Consider the following 15,686-nt stretch of genomic DNA (forward strand, 5'->3'; position numbering starts at 1 on the left):
AACTTGCACATGAGAAGAGGGGAAAAAAAACAAACTCCGGAGTCGAGGCGCAAAGAAGTACAAACGTAAGTAGGAAAGGAAATGAAACAAAGTAAAGAAAAGGCAAAGAAATGAAAGGAACACTTCACCTACATCGGCTCCCGAAAGCTCCCGTATTAAGGCGGCGAGAGGTGTAGAGCGCGCGCGTGAAACGAAGCGATGGGCCAGCCGGACACGACTGCCACTTGGGGCCGGGGGCTCAGTTGAACAACTAGCGGCACCGGCGCGGCGCGCGACGGACTGCGAGCGCCGGCACGGCGCTCCCGGGACATGCGCAGTGCGCGGAAGGGAGAGGGGAAGGCAACAACGGCGCGGTTGGGGAGGAGGCCAGGGAGGAGAGGACGGTTGGGTTCGGGAAAGCTCCATGGGTGCGGGGATGAGAGAAGCGCGGCAGGGAAGAAAGGAAGGGAGAGGATGTGGGGGGGCTTTCGGAGAAATCGCTGGAGCTGCGTTCCCGGCGCATAGGATGCCCCTCGAAACACGGAATGGATGCGCTCCCCACCACCCGTCGTTCGGACGCGATGAGGAGAAGAAACAGAGACGAATGTGGAACGCTTTTCAAGGAAGGCTGGCATTGAAATGTTTGTACCAAAAAGTTGCCGCTAAACAAAGAATGACTACGGAAGATACTGAAAGGTAAAAATCTGAATCACCTTTTTTTCTTTCCTCCTTAATTTTGTGCCTCAATTCATAGTTTCTACCCAAAAAAAATCCCATGGAGCGACTATATCTCCTGAATGGAGAAACTGAGCAGTTTCAGGGCAGTTGTTTTTTTTTCTTCCTCTAGATCTGCGATTTTGAGACACATGATGGACGCGTTAGCTTAGTGTACTTGAGCGGTGTCAAGCGTCTTCCCTGGGCTTGAATTTTGTAACCATCTCTACGTTTGGTTTTCCTGTTGCACAACGACGAAGCTGCATTGGCGTAAAAAGTTGTCCAGCTGCCGCAGTAACGCCCCTGCAGCGCCGTGGTTGGCAACAGCTATGACAAAGGGCGCGTCTAGATAAGTGACGTCTTGCCCTGTTTTCCCTGATTTTAGCGATGGCCATTCTTAAGTGCACCTGTTTTTTTTTCTCCTTTTTTTTGGAGAGAGTTAAAACAAAGAAGTACTGCATGCAATGATGGTAATCTAGGCGGTGGCTTTCAGAGGTTACGTTTCTTTAAGTGGGTATAAATTCATGTTGCTATTAAGTAAAAAAGCTAGTCAATGATTACAAGATGGCATAATATCGCGATAAATAGCTTACTTAAGACCAGTGTGCGGGAAAAAAATATTTCGCGCAGTCAAATAATCCAGTCGCTTGAAATGAGTCAAGGAGCCCCGCTCCGGCGGCTCAGTAGTTACGGCGCTCGGCTGCTGGCCTGAAGGACGCGGGTTCGATCCCGGCCGCGACGGTCGAATTTCGATGGAGGCGAAATTCTAGAGGCCCGTGTACTGTGCGATTTCAGCGCACGTCAAAAAATCCCAGGTGGTCGATATTTCCGGAGCCCTTCACTACGGCGTCTCTCATAGCCTGAGTCGCTTTGGGACGTTAAACCCTGATAAACCAAACCAAATGAGTCAAGGCATGAGGGGACGTGCATCATCGTTCTGCTGATAAAAGCACCAAGCGATAGGATTGCGAGGCAGGGCTTCAGTAAACTCTTTTCCACATATAATCATTTGATTTCGATAGCATTTGTAGACAAACATTCAATGAGTAGTAGCTGTGAAATTATGGAAACGAAAAAGCAGAAAACAATATTTGTGCTGATATCACAAAAGTGTCCCGTTCCTTACATTCAGTCCGTTTAAAAAGGGTTTCGGCAAGAATATTGTACAGTTATGATTTCCACCAGGCTCAGGAAGAGCAAGACCAGGAAGGAAAAGGCAAGGAAGATATAAAAGCGGATATTAATGACGTTCATTTCGGGAAGTTGTTTCGTGCCTTCTGCTTGCGAAAGAAAATGGGACTCCTGAACAGGAACTTGCAGCGCAGTTTATGAAAGGGTTACAATTACAAAAACTCTAAAGGAGAATAGAGAAGTAACTGCGACTATTTCTACAATTGTGAAATCCTGTTCTGTACTTTGTTATGAAGCACACTGCTCTCAATCAATTGTTTCGATTGGTTTTGTTCCTCTGCTCCGGTTGCTGTTCGCCAATACCCGCATTGTGATTTCCGGGCTCGTTCCCAGCATTCATCTTCTACGATAGCAAAATCTCCATTTTTCATTTCATCAAAAAGATAACTTAAAATTCAGTCTAAATGCCGGGAAGAATATTCATGTAAGCGGTCCAGAGAACTTATCAGTATAGGTGCATCGGCAGAAAAACAAGATCTTCTTTTAGAAACTTTACCTGTCATCACTCAATGGTCACTACTTGGAACCGTTGAGCCTTGGTGGTGTCCAAATCGTCCATGTCAAAAACCTGAGGCTGGGAAGCTTCTACGCTTTCATTAATATTGACGACGCTGATATGAACTTGTGTAGCCACGTCACAAAACATTAAAAATCTGAGCGGGAAAGAAGGAGGTATACATCAACGAATTTGCTATACCTCGTCTTCACGATATACTATACCTTGCAGCTGCTTCTTACTTTGACCGCACAACTGAATCGAAATGCGAGAGCAGTGATGCCAATTGAAGCAGGGATTCCAGAGGAACTATTTTAGTAAAAATTGATAGCATTCCCATTAGTCACTGAGGTGCGAATGGAACAGTTGTGTCGTGATGTACACTGACGCAAGCAGGGCCGAAAGGGAGCTAATGAATTATTGTTCAGGTAAAAAGTGTTGTGCAACTCTTCCCTCCCCACGCGCGCGCGCACACACACATACCCCCGCCCACACACACACGCACGCACGCACGCACACACACACACACGCACGCACGCACACACACACACACACAAAAAAAAAAGCAAGCAAGCAAATACAATTACAATCACACACATATGAGCATATGCAGACACACATACATGCTCACACATATTCAGTAAGTTTTTTTTGCTGCTCTGGCCTTTAATATCCAAACTTGTTACGTTTCGGATAGAGAAACTTTCGATGTTTCTTTTCCACCGGATATTCTGGGTAGTGCGTTCTTAAGCACAGAACGGGGTCGTCAGAATGTCAAGTTTACCGCATGAAGCTTTGACTTTCAGCATTGTGAGGAAGAGGTGTGGTAAAAGGGCATAAGCACGCACGGTTCAGTCACGACCGTAAACCACCAAACCCAACTCACTACACTCCCACTCTTTTGCACTCGGATAGCCTACGCAATTCGTACCTGGCTTTCGGGTGGAGTCCTACGCGCGGTCGTCTTGTAATCTTTTTTTTTTTGCTGTAGCTGAAATTCCTTGCGTGCGCGGCTCCTCTATCTAATCTCATGCCTACATGACGCACTTAGTCATGTTAGCAGCAGAATAAACTATTCGCTCCTTACTATTTTTCTTCTTTCGCTGCGGACAAGAAAGTTTTTTTTCCTGTCTTTTTCGCGCAACAATAGGCGTACCTCCATTTCGTGGAAAAATGATTTGGCATTTCATTTGATGGCCAGTCTGAAAGCCTACTATTACATCCTGAAGCCGCCCTCGCATGCCCTCGTCGAAGACGGCCGAGGTCCGTTCCGAACCTTCATCCTAAGTGCACTTCGCGATGAATGCGAAACCACGGAGAATTTTTCTTTTTCCTTGTCGTCCAGCTTCCACTATCTTTCGGAGCGTCCGAGTCCAGAATTTCCCGCCCATGGCTCCGTTAAGTTGCCTTTCTCCGTGCGGGTAATCTCGCAGCGGGGACGCAAATTTCGCTGCGGCTAATTTTCTGCGAATATTTTGCTCGAGCGCGTAGCAGTAGTCATCGTGGTGTTCATTTCTTGTGAGTGCACACATTCATTTCCTTCTTTTTTGTTTTGTTGGCATTATTCTCTGCCTCTCATTTTCATTCTTTCGTTTGTACAGAGAGAATAAACTTATCTGCATACCACATTATTCAGGCGCCGGTGGTGATGCTTTCGGTTTTACGAGAAACTTTCGCGGTTGGCACATGGTTCTAAAGGTTAGAACTCGTTCTACTTTATTATTACTACAATGATCATTATTACCTTCGTGGGAATTACGTCATCGAAGCTACAATACTCGACGTTTCTATACAAGGAAACATAAATGAGACAATGGCAAGAATATACTGCTAACAACGGTTGCGAAGTAGCGGGGGGGGGGGGGTAGTGCTGAGGGGGTAAGTGAATCATCTACCTGCGTCAAGAGCGAAGGAGTCACAAGGCTGTAAAGAACAAGGAGACTGAGAGCAAGAGTCAGGGGAAGAAAGAAAAAGATGAAAAACTCGTAATAAAGGAGGAAGTAGTAGAGAGAACTATGAGGCAATGCACCTGCTTTCAAATGGAGTTTGAAATGCGGGACGTGGAGAAGGCGTAGCGAGGCCCTCGAATAACACACCAACCCACAATGCGAAATATGGCAGTGGCACTTTCACAACGCTACGTCTAATGCGCGGGACGCAGCGCGCCTGGTATGGGCACGTCAGGAAGCGGTGCATCTTGTCCCTCGGCCCGTTTCACACGCTGTGTTGTCGGGCTGCTTCTTGTAAAGAGACAACCAAGGGCCGTGTTTTATAAGCATTAATGATTTCCCCTTCTGTTTTGTAGCGAGAGCTACACTACGCCAGCTCTTCGAGCCTTTAGCGTGGCACCCCTTCAGCTCCGTGGCGGCGCCGTGGCCTTGAGCTGGTTGGTCACGTGATGCGGAGCAGATGCCGCTGCTAGCGGCGCGGTGCGCCGGTGAAACAGCTGCAACTGCTGTGCGCATGCGCTGTGTTTAGTCGGGGGGGGGGCGGAGTGGAGAGAGAGAGGTGTCGCAGCTGTATAAGTAGGTGGCTGGCGGAGCTCTCGCGTTGCTCCATGTATAACCGGAGCTAAAGCACAGCCAATTTTTATTGCGAAAGCAATACTAGTTGCACTTTCAGCCCATCGGGTAGCGAGGCCGGTAGCTACCATATTAGCTAATTGGATTGGATTGGATTGCATTGGATTGGATTGGTTTGAACTGCATAACCGATGCATCACCACAAGTCTAACCACAAGCACCACCACCAGCTACACTACCCGCTGAACCATGGCGTAGCTTCGGATATTGCTTTCGCAATTACCGGGCTTAACCAAACTAAGCCACAGCCATTATTTTTTCTTTCTCTTTGCTATTGGTCTGCTCCACATTTAATGCGAGACTCGGCGAATGACTTTGCTGCTTCTTGTTTTGAGCCGTGGCTTTAGAGGCAGCAGCTGTCAGAAAAGAAGAATAGGGAAAAAAATTAGCCGGGGAAGCAGCCTTTACAATTCACGGTCCCTGGAAAGCTGCCGGAATATGGCGCTACGTTCTAACATGTTTGACTTGCGAAAATATTGGTGTATATTTAGCGGAAATTAATTCTCCTCTGCTACTAATGCAGTGGTTGCAGGCCATAGCGGAGGGCTCTGCTGAACGCCTCAGGGTCTGTCATCTGAAGAGGAAAATAAGGGCGTTTATAAAGTTTGCCTTTATTGAAATACGGCAGCCCAGTGTGGTACCCCCTCCGCAACCTCGTTCACAGTAACCGACAGTCATAGACTCTGAACAAAAACAAGTAAACAGTTCTGCTGTAAAAATATATATCTTGGAGTCCTGTTACGTTCATGTCTGCAGGCTGAACAGATGAAAGAGGCGGTAAGTGTCATTGCGCGAGTTTCTTCAGCGCCAGCAGTGTAGAGAAAGTAAGGAGACAGAATGTTTGCACACTGTGTAGTGGAGCGCTTACAGGGCCACATGACAGCGAATTCTCATCAGGCACCGAGCCCTTAGTTGTGAAAAGACGATATGAGGAGATCTATGCAAATACGAGGCGCTATTTGTTAACAGCTAACCATCCCTGAGCACACGCTGCAAACCGAAGCGCGAAGAGATTAGTGTATGAATGTCTTTGTCATGACCAGGCCCTACTAATGCGTGCATGTATGCTGATTCGTTATCTGCTGCAGCGAGGGGGGGGGTATTCAATAATTTTATCGAACTTCATTTCGTTATAATTCTTAATGCAATTCGTTATTGGCGAATGCCTTCGCTGCGAACAGAAACAAGCACTCAGACGGGTGGATGGAAGGAGCCAAATAGAATCGGACGAAACTATTGTACCATATAAAGTGGCCTTGCATTCATTGCGCGGCTTCCATGCACGGCTTAAGAACAAACGGCGATCACGAGGCGTGATTATTCTAGAAAGTGTGCGGGGAAGGCGATCTCATATCGTTCTCGCTTTCCACTTGTACGCACAATTAAAATCTATATTGATTTCTTAAGCAGCAAGCGATACAAAGTAAATGATCACAAAAAAGGAACGCAAAAACGGGAGCAGTTTCTTCTGCGCAAGTCGGGTAATAGTCGCTGAGGCTTGCTTATTTGTAGTCCTAAATGCGAAAAATTGCCCTTAAGTTCGATCATTCGCCCACTGTGCAAAGTCTCCAACGTTGATGTTATTGATTTCAGGTTCTCTCCCAATTGCGCGTCCGCCGTCCACTGTTCCACAATGACGCTGGCCGTTTTCAGGCGCCGTTTGCGCTGCGCGATAGTGTTGCGATGTGAAGTGTTGCGGCCGATATTATGCATGCAGTAAACTTTTCATTAATTTACTCTGTGCTGAGGTAGTGACAAAATTCATTTTCCAGAATGGAACTTCTAAAAAGTGACCATTCGGCGATGTGAAGTTGCGCGAGGTGAAGACCGCAGCCGTGGCCTCGTGGTAGAGCACCCGCATCGGCTTCGGGAGGTGGTGGGTTCGACTCCCGCCTGCGGCCGGGTGCCCACCGGTCTTCTCAAAATGGATACGAGCTATGCCCCGGCCTGGTGCTCGGCTTCCTAGGGTTACATAGCTTGGGAAAGGAACTTGCGCCTTCAAATCCCGTCACTGTGGGCTTAACGTCACAAGGTACGAAGAGATTACCCAAGAGAGTGCGGTACGAAGATATTACTCGAAGTCAAGGGCGCCTCGGCGTCTGGCAGCGATGCACACCACAGAGGTGCACCCCGGGGAGTTGCGACCCTGCCTATCCGAAGCTCGTGGGTTGGATCCACACACGACCAACGGGGTGGCAGTAGTTCACCAGTCCGCCACGCTCGATGGGAGGGCTTTCGAGCCCGAGGAAGACCAAACCTAAATTGGTACAGGAGCAGTCTCTGGTGGGGGGTGCACCACGCACTTTGTGCAAGAGACTTGCACTTGGGACGCGGCCTGGCCCTGGCCTAGTCTCTGTATGACCGGGGGATACTGTTTGGCAGGGCGAAAACTTTTTGACCGAAGCGTGGCCTTGTGGTAGAGCATCCGCCTCGCTGTCGGATGGTGATCGGTTCGATCCCCAGTGCCGCCGGGTACACACCGGTTTCTTTAATGGGTACAAGATTTCCCCTGGAATGGTGCTCGGCTCTTCTAGGGTGAGATGCTTGGGAAAAGGGTCTTAGACCACAGTTGCCTTGACGGATCAGAGATGAGTTCCGCCGTCAAGCAACCCTAAATCCGCCTCGTGTGGTAGAAGCTCAACTTGTGGCCCTTTTTTCTTCAAGCCCACTGTGACGAGATTTGAAGCTGCAGGCCCTTTTCCCAAGCTATGTAACCATAGGAAGCCGAGCACCAAGCCGGGCCATAGCTTGAACCCATTTTGAGAAAACCGGTGGGTACCCGGCCGGCGGTGGGAGTCGAACCCATCACCTCCCGAAGCCGATGCGGATGCTCTACATGATGATGATACTCTGAAGACAGCAGGGAGATGATAAATTCCCAGATGATCGTTTAAAGTATCCCATTTCAAATCATTAAAAACGGATGGCGATGCGAAAGTGAGATCGAGGAAGCTCATTTTTGCTGAGCTTGGGTACAAATATGTAACTTTTCCCGTATTTGAAATACAGATACTATTCGAGAGTATAAAATCTTTGAATGTTTGGCACCTGTAGTCTCAGCGTTCGCTTCCCCAAAACAGAGAGTGATCATTAAAATCGCCAATTACCAGAAATGGTTCCGACAGTTCATTGGTCAGGCCTTCTAAATCATGGATTGTTAATGAGATGTGCGGGGGAACATATAGAGAACATATCGTTATGGTTTTGGAGCTGACCACGCTTACCGCGACTGCCTAAAGTTTTGTGTAAAGTTTGATTCCTTGAGCAGAGAGACCGCTTTGAATTACAATTGCGACACCTCCCGAGAATCTATTTGCATGTTCGTGATCGCGTCGAAAAGTTGTATAATGCTCTAAAATATTTACATGTTGTGGACCAAGATTGGTCTTTTGAAGACATAGACCTAGATGCAACATTGGCTCTAGAATATTTGTTATGTCGTTGTAATTCCTCGAAAGTCACCTACAGTTTCATTGAACCACAAAAGTCATGTTCGTGTTTTTGGGTGGGAATGGAACGGAAGGAATTTACTGCTCTGGGAAAGTTATCAGGGCTCTGTCTTTTTTTCGTTCGAGAGAGCAGTTCCGCCACTGCAGAGCGGCCGGAGTGGGAGTTACCTCCATCACCTCACCAGAGGCGCTGGAGGACCACGAAGGCGCGGATGTGGGAGTTTCAGGCCTCCCCTGGCAGAGAGAACTCCTGCGGAGTACCGACCCATGGGCCGGCACTCCCTGCTTTGGAGATGGTAGAGCAGCCTTCGCTGTCCCTGCCTGCGGCGCGGATAGTCCTGCCATAGGCTCGGTGAAGGTAGCCTGGGCAGATGTCGTAGTGCTGCGTGGTGCACCGCCCCTGCGCACCCCACCAGCAAAGTTTGTTTTTCTGGAGAATGTGAGAGTGTTCTTCTCGTGGAAGAGTTGTCTCGCTTTTGAAAGTGATATTTTGTTTTGTTTTAATTGTAAAAATGCCTTTCTCCTTCTTCCATGAGGGACATCACCTAGAATATGCGGAGTGATCACCTTCGCAGATTGCGCAGTGAACTGCTGCTCCTTCACAGGTGTCGGAAGCATGGTCTTTTGAGGCATATTTATCGCAAGTTTTGTGGCCACGGCAGCTCTGTGACCCATGTCCATATCTTTGACAGTTGAAGTTCCTTCGTGGATTCGGTATGTAATGACGTACATTTATTTTCAAGTAGCCTGCTTCTATGGACTCGGGAAGTGTGTTGGAGTTGAATGTCAGAAGTATATGTTTTGTTTGAATTCCTTTGCCGTCTTTCCGAATTTTAATGCCATGCACATTTATGCCATTCTGGTCACTGAGGCCGTCAAGGATCTCTTCCTCATTGAGGTGGATAAAGTCTGTTTCGGAAATCACCCCACGGACAGTGTTTAAGGATCGGTGTGGAGTGACTGACACTGGAGTTTCTCCAATTGACATTATGGTGGAGAGCTTTGAAAGTTGTGCATTGTCTTTAAGCTCCTGTAGGTGGACGCCACTAGGCATCTTTTTTTTTTAGCTTGTACCCCGTGACCAAAGCATCGGTCAGGCTTTTTTGCTACCAAGAACAGAGATATCTAGCTGCGGAGAACATGTAAATTTGGCGAAAGTTTCTTTGGATTTCTGGATGTACTGGGCTGTCCCATCGGTCCGCACTCTTTTTTGAAGGTGATCATTTTTTTGAGAAAGGGGAGCCCAGTAATATGTTTATTGTTCGTCCACGGTACCAGCCGCCCACCACGGATCCCAACGAGGGAACGAGACAGGAACTTGCAAGCAAGTCCTGCCTACGCCAGCTGCTGTACACTCCAACTATAACCAAATATGACGAAACTGAGGGTAGATCGTCACACAAGGTTAACCCTAGCCGCCTATGAAAAATGAAAAAAAAAACCGAGAAGAGAGGAGGGAACAGGAGAGTTGTAGGAAAGAGATAGGAAAGTGAAAGATGTAGAGGAGGACAGGAAAAGCGACTGCCAATTTCCCTCGGTCGGGTCAGGCCGGAGGTGCCGTCTGCAGGAAGCTGGGACCAAAGTGGTATGTTGCCTCAGGACTTCCACCGAAGGGCCTTAAAGGTCCAAACGCTCGGCATTGGCTCAACCACCAGGATCCCCTTTTCCCCGGACACGGCGATGCCACGGACGGCTAAGCGCGGGCGCTCGGGTCCGTTGTGGTGCACTGCTCACCGTCATCCCCATGCGGGGATGTCCGTGCGGATGCCCAGTAACCCGTGGTGTCGCAACTCACCAATGTATGCATGAAGCAGACGCCCCTGCGGGGTCTCGAAAGTAGAAGCTTGGACAGCCGCCGCGATAGCTCATTTCGTAGAGCACACAACGCGACATGCGCAGATTGTGGGCTCGGATCCCTCTTTTGGCATGCATTTCTTTTCTACTTACCAATCATTATTTAGTTGGAAAATGACTGCACTTTTCATTCTGTATTATTTGGTACCACAAATTAAAAAAAGAAACATGTTCAATTTCAGTTCAGTTCATTGGTTTCGCTGAGTGTTGGCTTCCTTCAAACGTAGTCCGTACACGAATAACTTATGCCGTCTTAATCGACTTTTTCTCCTTAAAAGCTCCCAGCGCTTCTGTAACGTCGTCTTATCGTAGTATGTCCAGAGGTGCCACCATCTTCTGCGTTCATTTATGAGATAAATATGTTCTTTCGGAGCACCTCCATATACATACATATACTATGCTCCTCGTAAGATTCACTTAGAGTCACCGTGCAAAGGGGCATTACAGATTTGACACCGGCTTCAGCAAGCAACTGGCATTCACTACTTTTGTTTTTAGAGTTTTTTTTTGTATGGGGGACTCACAAAGACTTGCGCTGCGTGGCAAATTGAGGGGCCACACCTGAGCGAGAGACTATGCGGCCACGGGACTTCGCGAAGTGCGCGGAACGTCAGGTGCGCTGTAATCAAGACACACGCCGCCAAATTTTCCGCGCCGAGCGCAAGCTGCATGCTTTCCCTCGCAAAGTACCGCCATTTAGCTTCCGGTCATATGCAACGCTAGGGCATTCTGCCTGGACAGCGCTCTACTGTATAAGCCGCGCTCGCCCCTGTGTGCCTGCATTGTGGAGAAACTAGAACACTGTTTCGGAGGATAAAAAGAGAGATAAACAATAAAGAAAGAAGCTCAGAGCAACGACAAAAAATTCAGAGCGTCAAGTAAATGAAAATGCGATTCAGAAAAAAAAACGCCACAAATAGAATAGCGTTCACATAACGGGGCTGTGGAAACAAATTTACTGAAGTGGGTGGTGCGGCTAATCTGGGACTTAGATATAAAAAAAAAATAGGAGAAAATAATAAAAAATAGGAATGACAGGATATGGGTTAAAAAAAGAAGCCCGAGCCGCGTAACAGGCTAGCATGTGATGCGAGCGAAGAATTATAATACTGTGGGTCCCAACATCGCAAAGCAGCAGAAGCACTAATTATGCAGGGGTGCGGGGACCTGAGTTATCACTCCCCATTCGCTGCTTTATCTTTACAAAAAAAAAAGAAATAAAATAAGGCTGCTATGTTTATTCAGTACGCAGAGCTAACAGCAACGGAGTTCACGCGCAAATTTTTATTACGGACACAGCGTGTACTGAAACTCTGGACGGAAATTATGGGCTCATGGTTCCATGTCGCTGCATCTGTTTGCTTTTTCTTTTAATTTGAAACGAAAAGTTCCGAGAAAAGAAGCCTTAGAGGACTGAATTTATTTAGTTTTCTCTCTGATTTCACAATGGGGACAGCTATCATATTGCGGCTATTCTTGGGAACCGAACAGGTGTGCGCTGATATAATCGCACAAGAGTTCGAATTTAAAAAAAAAATAACTCGTCGTCAGTTCAGGTATGTGGTTGATCTATACAAGGATAGAAGCTGCGTATAGAAGCATATCCACTCCGTTCTTCTTTAATCAACGCCAGCGGGCTGAAGGTGCCTAATTTGCACATATTATTTCGGCGTAAGGAGAGAGGAGTAGAGTACAGAATAGGCGGCACCGGCACTGATTTCCACGATTGCTTCACAAAAAAAAAAAAAAAAAACGCGCTTCTTTTATGCATTCCTCTGCACCACGATCGTGGCTTCACATCCCACTCAAGGTCACGTGACTGAAAGAGGCATTCTTGTAAAGTAAAATGTTCCTGCATTGTAAACTTGAACAAAAGAAAAAAATATATAAATTAAATCAAGAGAGTTTTCTGTCGAATAGGTTTACCTTGACTGGAAGTATGCTTTAGAAAAAATTGAAATCAAAGCGTGGGAAATAAAAAAAATCGAGGAAGCGAAGTCCATGCAGTTGTTTTTTTCTGATGCGCAACGTAGCGTATGGTAAAGTAGAGTAGGCGTAACCTGAACGCTGTTGAAAGAAAGTACAGTAGGAATTAGGTGCCGGTATCATCAACAGGCATGGGGTTCGTGTCCTGCGTCGTTGTGACGGAGTTACGCGTGTTAATTGAAGCATATTCCCTAAATCAAAGTTTATATACACCAGGTAGGTCACTAATTCATTCCGCCCCGCCAACCCTCTCCTTGCTTTTAAACAATCGCCACACAAACGGATATCTGCATGATAACTTTTTTGCTCAAGCGCAGCGCCTAGGGTGTGAGAATGTTGGCAATTGTTATCATCTATTGAACAGAAACTTACGGCCGGCCAGCCGAAATTATGTGTGAACTGCTGCCATTACCACACAGTGTTCCAGTATAAATTCTTCTAGTTAAGGATAAGGTCAGCTTGTTATAGCCCTTAACACCGAATTACACACTGCTAAATTTGATATACCGCCATATTTTTGCTATTCAACCAATATCCGAAGTTGTGTGGGAAGTAGCACGTTTCGACATTGAAGCGTACCCTTTTTATCCGAAGCTATGTCTCCGTGCAGATGATTTTTCGCTGCTCAGGTCGACTTCGGGGTTTCGATCCTGGTTTTGATGGCTGACAAGTCCAGGATTATTTAACACAGATTTTAATTGTGAGGCATTCTTGCGACGCATAGCAAAATCTTTTAAAGTTTGCCCATCGCTCGCATCGAGTACCTAATATTGTCTTAGAAAAACAATAGGGAACGTTACTGACGATATCAGAAACATTGATAAAACGAAAATTACAGCCTACAAAGGGAAGATCTACAGATATATTGATTGTCATAGAGGAATCTTACTATATACCAAAAAAATTGTGGTAATAAGCAATTTCTCTTTGCAAAATTCTCTTGTCCAGAATTTCTGGGTATGATTTCGATTAGAACCAAATGCGAAAACAACCGCGCATTTAAGTTAAGGTGCCTGCTAATGAACTCCATGCTGTCAAAAATTAACGTAGAGTCCTTCAGTACAAGTACTTCATTGCCATCGTGTAGTTTTGATGGGGCCGAATTTGTTAAATTAATATATTCTAGCTCTTCACTCCTGTAGGCAGCTAACGGGCTTCGGCAGGGATTTCACCGTAAATTCAATACTCCGCTTAGTAGAAGTACCAAGCTATCGCAAAAAAAAAACGAAACAAGATAATAAAAACGGGTAGACAGGCATACTGGCATCCTCCTGAGTGAGGGCGTTAGGCCATGAATAATAATGGCGCTGTTCTACGTTATTAGGTCGGCACGCTCTGCCATTAGGCAGGGATGAGTAAGGGGTTCACGCGGGAAAGGCGCCCTGCGTAATAACGGAGGAAACAACAAACAGGCCGTCAGGGAGCAGTAATGACCGCAAATGAATGAAGCCTCGTTGCGTAGATCGAGGACAAGAAAAGAGATATAAAGAGAGAGAAAAAAAAAAGGCAAAAGCTCGTATAGGCAGCCTCGGAGAAATGTCTATACTAATAGCGGGCTCCCAGTTAGATCTGTTTCTGCCTTTCCTTCTTTTTTTTTAATGGCAGGAGCTCTGTTGTCTTAATATTCGAGTGCGCGATGTTGGCCTCTGGGGTAGATTAGGTTACGATAAGATATGCAGGGCTGATTGGGACCGTATGGAGGTTTTCGAGGTGCAATAAAACTTTTTATGTTGTGTTTTAGCTATCGAAGAGAATATTTTACTTTAAAATTTTAAAAAGACGTTCATGGAACGTAACCCGGGTTGCAACATCAGAAGGGTGTGTAAGGAATGCGTAAGAAAGAACGTGACAAGCGAATGAGTTCGGGCAGCAATTTTACACAATGAAAAACGTATCCGGGTGATGAGTTGCTGGTTTCGCTGTAATGATGTCATACCACATTGCGGTCGGAGAAGTGCGTTAAAATGGGGGTGTTAACTTTAATGAACTGAGAACGCAAGCAATCCATTTCAATAAGCGGTAAATGCGACAAAGTGCGGCTAAGAATTGTTAGATTCGAAGCTAGGGCAAACAGTAATAACGTTTTTTGGGGATATGACAGAAGCCAACAGCCACAGAAACCAAAGGGCACAGGGGATTTTTAATTTTTATTTATTTATTTATTTTGTGGTGTTGATCAATTTAGAATATTACTGGTTTGGTTTGGTTTATGGGGTTTAACCCAAAGCGACTCAGGCTATGAGAGACGCCGTAGTGGAGGGCTCCGGAAATTTCGACCACCTGGGGTTCTTTAACGTGCACTGACATCGGACAGTACACGGGCCTCTAGAATTTCTCCTCCGAAGAAATTCCAGCCACCGCGGCCGGGATCGAACCCGCGTCTTTCGGGTCAGCAGCCGAGCACCATAACCACTGAGCCACCGCGGCGGCAGAATATTACTGAATATGTTATCGCTTAAAGTAATTGATTAGAAAAGCAGAAGAAAAAACAACCACATGCCGCCGGTGGTTGTTTTACAACGTTTGTAGGTATTGCGTACACAAAAGAAAGAAGCCTGTGTGTTACTTAGTCAACTCTTCTCAGCACTTAGGTGAATTTAGAACCCTGCCCATTCTCTCCTTCCTCCGGCGCTCCTTCTCTTGGCTCCTGTCGGGCGCCGACGGTGGCGGCACCTAGGCCGGGTACAGACAGCAGGCGCTCCCTACGCTCGCCCTTTGGCGCCCCGTACGCCGCGTTCCCGAGAATTAATTGTTTGTTGCATTTTCTTCCTTTCGGTCGAATTAAGTGAGATGATGGCATGGGAGATTCAAACATTAGTTACTCCAAAACTGCCCGGATGACACTGCATTGCTTTATCGAAGCTGTTTGCACTGCGATCGCTTTCATTGCGGTATAAACGGCAAAAGCGGCGAGCGTGAGAGAGCTATAGTGGGCATTGTCAGAGTTGTTTTTTCGAACGGTGCGTTTTCCCCTACCTTATCGGAAATTTAATGCCGCCAACAGTGATTGGAACGCTGGACGCGAACATTTAGGTTTTTCTTTTGTTAGAGACAGATGTGCGGTCTACGCTTTATATAAACTATGCCGGTGTAATCCTTTCGTAATATGTTTTTCTCTCCAAGACATGTTTGCTAGTGCGCTAGGTTGTCCGTTTGAGTGCGCAGTAGCCCGCTCGTCTCAATTTTATTTTTTAGTGCAAGAATGTTTGTCGATTTTTTCGAATTGACAATACCACGGGTACGTCACTGATTAACGTTCAAATGATCCGACTGGTGGTATTCTCTTAATATCTGTGTGCAGATTGGCGAATACGATGCCCTAGTTGCACGCTGTTACATGGTTGTAATCAATAAGTATTTTGAAGTAGCATGAATTGGCTTGATTGATTAACACCGACAGAAAGGACAGGCTTTATTACCACGGCATGGCTCAAT

At 46.6% G+C, this 15,686-nt stretch overlaps 1 protein-coding gene across 1 annotated transcript in view; it reads right to left on the reverse strand.

Moving 5' to 3' along the window:
- The window catches only part of LOC149363749 (uncharacterized), a 295,934-nt gene that overhangs the window by 260,118 nt on the left and 20,130 nt on the right, over positions 1 to 15,686 (reverse strand). The gene's annotated exons all lie outside the window — the stretch shown is intronic.

Source organism: Amblyomma mixtum, chromosome 2 (assembly GCF_055824585.1).
Source record: "Amblyomma mixtum isolate Tamu chromosome 2, ASM5582458v1, whole genome shotgun sequence".
NCBI lineage: Eukaryota > Metazoa > Arthropoda > Arachnida > Ixodida > Ixodidae > Amblyomma > Amblyomma mixtum.